The following is a 4,370-nucleotide window of genomic DNA, read 5'->3' on the forward strand; positions in this document are numbered from 1 at the left end:
ATCTCAACAAATTGTCTCCTAAAATAGGTACAATTATTTTGCCCACTTCACAGATGGGGACTGGGGCTTATAGAGTGCCGAATAGTTCCTGAGGTCACGCAGTCTTTATAATAGGAGTGGTGGCTTGATGGGAACTCAGGCTGTCTGGACCATACTTTACCCTTAACCACCATGTCCAGTTTAAGAGTACTTGGAGATACAGTTCTTAAAACCCATCGGGGCTTCAAGGTCTTTGCAGAGTCATAAATTTGTGTGAATCCAAACTGACTTTGTTTACTGTTCACATTAATGAGTCTGTATTTGGTAACTCCCAGGGCTCTCTCAATAATTTAAAAGCCACAATGTTCAAACTGTCCTGGGAAGGAAAGATTAATAGGAACAAAGAGTTAGCCAATGATGCCTAATTAGACCAGCATGAGGATCTGAGTAAGAAACGAAAAAGACAAGTTAAGTTACAGATGGGATGTGACTAGGATGAAAGGGCAGATTGTGTTCCCAAAGCCTGAGGTAGAAATGGATGGAAAGCCCAGCAAAAATTCATACCCCTTAGGAACTCTGAGGACACTTTACGACTGAGACCATCGTGAAATAACAGCAATCAAAATGCTAAGGCCTCAGATACCTGAACACTGCTTTCAAAATATTGCCACAAACTATGATTTATTATACACAGGCATTTTTGAAGATGTGTCCAAATTTATGCTTTATCCGATTTGAATTCTGAAAGGGCACATGATCACAAATGAGGATAAATTACCTCTCCATAGGCAGAAATATTCTCATTTTCATTTAGCTTGTTGGAGTTTGTGTTTTTTCCTTCTTTCTGTTGTTACAGCTTGAGCAATGTTCTATCATATGAAACAGAATCAGCTCCGTGCAATCATCTGGAAGAATATTAAAGCCACATTTCCACCTGGTATGGCATGTTGCTTACTTTGGGGGTGGGGTTGGGGGAAATTGTAGTTCATGGTTTTAATAATCAAATACTCAGGGATGAATATCAAATCTGATCTAGAAAGAACATCAGATTATGCTTTCCCATTCTCCTTTTCCCCTTTCCATCCCTCCCCATTGAGCTTAAAGATTTTCAAGTAACTTATTCCTGAGTTTTTACCAAAGTTTCTATATGAAATACTAACACACCTGAAAAAGAGTTCTTGCCACCACAGGACAGTCACATGGAGTATCCAACTACATATCAAGTGTCTATCACATGAAGGAGGGCCATAGCAAGGGCTTTAATAGAGAAATGAAATGTGATGAAATCCATTGTAGGTAAAGTTTATATCAGCCTGAGGGTATCAGAGAAGATATCATGGAGATAGAGATATCTGAGCTTGGGTTAAACAGTAAGCAAGAATATGACTAGTAGAAAAGATATTAGGTAAGAATTTCAAGCTTCCAAGTAGCTTAAATCAAAAAGGAGTGGTGGGATTTGCACATAAAGGTTTTGTTCACAGCTAAAGGCACACAATTCTAATTGAAGAAAAAAAAAAATGCAGATGCATTTGTTTCAGACAGGCTGCAGTCAACTAGTTTTCAACCCTTGGGTTAAAGATCAAAGGGTATAAGCCCACAGTCAACAAACCTTTCTATCACTCACAGTTTTTTTTTTTTTTACCTTTTTCTTAAAAGATGAGCAGATAATTAGATACCTGAGGAATCTTAACAAAAAAGATAAAGGCTAAAAAACACACATGAAAAGACACAACTCAAGGAAACTAAAGTTATGCATAAATGTGAGAACATAGAAAGGAAAATTACCATTGATATCCTTAGAGAGATAAGAGAGGATATCATGTCCTTGAAATGTGAGCAAGATGCTATTATTAAAGGAATATATATAAAAAAAAAAAAACCTCAGAAATATTTGCAGCTAACTAAGCCAACTGTGTCTTTTCCTTTGGGGGGCCCAGTACGCAATGGCCTCAAACAGCAGCCTCCTCAGTGGTGTATGCGGCCTACTGCCTGTATCGGTTTCCTGATGGAACATTGGCAACAAGACTTTCCAGTGGACATGCATGTCTGATTGCATGCTGTCCCAAATCTAGGCTCCAGACAAGTACGTGCAGCATTTTTGGAAAGCCCTAGGGTACAGTGGCCAGGGTCCACATTGGCCAAGCCATCATGTCCATCTGTACCGAGCTGCGGAACAAGGAGCATGTGATGGAGGACCTCTGCAAGGCCAAGTTCAAGTCTCCTGGCCACCAGAAGACCACAGCTCCAAGAAGTGGGGATTTACTAAGTTTAATGTGAATGAATTTGAAAATATGATGGCAGAAAAGCAGTTCATCTTAGATGGCTCTGGTGTCAAATCCTTAATCACGGCCCCTGCACAAATGGTGGGCCCTGCACTTGATGGGGGCCTTGGCTCTGTCCTCTCCTCACTCATGTCCACCAATAAATCCTACTTTCCTGTCAAAAACAATAAAACTCAGAAACAAAAAAAAGTGATAATAGATATAAGAAAAATGTAAAATTAATACTATAAGGTATTATAGTCTATAATACTATAAGACTATTAATTTGTTAGGGCTGCCATAACAAAGCATCACAGACTGGGTGTCTTAAACAACAGAAATTTATTTTCTCACTTCTAAAGGCTACAAGTTGAAGATCGAAGTATAAGCAGATTTGGTTTCTTCTGAGGCATCTCTCTTCAACTTGTTAGTGGCCACCTTCATGTTCACACGGCATTCTCCCTCCGTGTGTGTGTGTATTCTATCTTCCTCTTCTTATAAGGACACCAGTCATGTTGGATTAAGTCCCATCCTAATGAACTCATTTTAACTTGATTATTTCTGTAAAGACCTTATCTTCAAATACAGTCACATTCTGATACTGGCAGATAGGACGTTAACTTATGAATGTGAGGGAACACAATTCAGCCCATTACATAGACCAAAGAGACTTAGAAACGGAAAACTGGAGAGAAGAGTAAAGAATAGTGGAGGATGGGTCAAGAAAATCCAACACCTGAAAAATATGAACCCTGGAATAAAAGAGCAGAGGAAAAGCAGAGAAGAATAAAGTCTTTAATAAAAAAAATTTAAGACATTTTCTCAGAATTGTAATACTCAAGTTTCAAGATTAAAAGTTTCTAGGAATATGCAAGAAAATAGATGAATACAGATCCACACCAAGGCAATTATTTAAAAAAATTAAAAATATGGGAACAGAGGGAAAATCCTAAAGAAATCTAGAGGGAAAAACACAGGTTGTATACAAAAGGGTAGGAATCAGAACACCTTCAGAATTATCAAAACCAACACGGAGAGAGAGGGTAGCAATGTTTTCAAAAATTTAGAGAAAAAATTATTTCTATTATGAATTCTACATTAGACAAATAAGTCAAATGGAAAGAAGAATGAAAGCATCACTGATAAGAAACGTCTCAAAATTTTATCTTTTAAGTACTCTTTCTCAGAGCTTCACCAAAATTAGAAAGTAAACAAAGAATGATACAGATAGAATAGTGGTTCTCATTCACAGCTGCCCACTGGAATCAACCAGGATGCTTTAAGAAATACTGACAGGGGAGGCCCATCTCCAAAGGTTCTGAAGCAATTGGTCTGGATGAGGTCTGGGCCTTTTAAATTTCCCCAGATGATTGTTATGTACATCCAAGGTAGACATGGAAGAAAGAAGAGACAGGAAGGGAAATCCCCATGGTGAAAGAGAAGGGATTCTGGAACAAAAGTTCTACACTAAGAAAAGAGTGCAACCTATTGGAAAACCCCATGAGAAATTCCCTCCAATAGATGGAATAGAAACAATATCTATAGCAAGGTATAGGGAGCAAATTTGGACAACTGATATAAAGTTTTGGTGTAGAGTTAGTGATAGGAATGTAGGAAACAAAAGAAATTAAGAAAAAAAAGGAAACAAAAGAAATAAAAAAAATAAGGAACTAATTCCATGGATGCAAAAACTATGCAAGAAGGAAATGTTATCAGAGCTTACTACATGATTCAGCTGTAAAAAGAGTTTATATAAACACTGAATATCAGGGGGAGAGGAAAAGAAAGTGTACAGGTGTGCAATGGTGGGTTGGTTGTGAAAGAGTTGCTTTTCTTTTCCTATAGTGGGAGAATAAGATATAATGGTTAGAAAAGAACATCAAAAAGTAGCAGTACAAGTGTGCTATTTAGAAAGCTAAACATTCTGGAAATGGCTCCTTCTGGAGAGTGGGGAATAGGTTGGGAAGCTAGGGGATTGATGTTTTTCATAATAAGTTTTGACTTATTTTGACTATTTGACTTCTTAAACTATTAAACTATTTGACTTCTTAAACTATGCACATTTTTAATTTTAATATAAGTTAAAAAAAAACCATAAGAGCTAAAAAGGAAAAAAAAAAGATAAGACAA

The 4,370-nt window shown here is 37.3% G+C and overlaps 1 non-coding gene across 1 annotated transcript; it reads left to right on the forward strand.

The window, feature by feature from the left end:
• Positions 1 to 1,870: 1,870 nt before the first annotated feature.
• On the forward strand, positions 1,871 to 2,004 carry LOC136173878 (small nucleolar RNA SNORA70). The gene has a single exon (XR_010664346.1). It is a non-coding gene; the product is annotated as a small nucleolar RNA SNORA70 (small nucleolar RNA).
• The last annotated feature ends 2,366 nt before the right edge of the window (positions 2,005 to 4,370 follow it).

Source organism: Muntiacus reevesi, chromosome 8, assembly GCF_963930625.1.
Source record: "Muntiacus reevesi chromosome 8, mMunRee1.1, whole genome shotgun sequence".
NCBI classification, from domain to species: domain Eukaryota; kingdom Metazoa; phylum Chordata; class Mammalia; order Artiodactyla; family Cervidae; genus Muntiacus; species Muntiacus reevesi.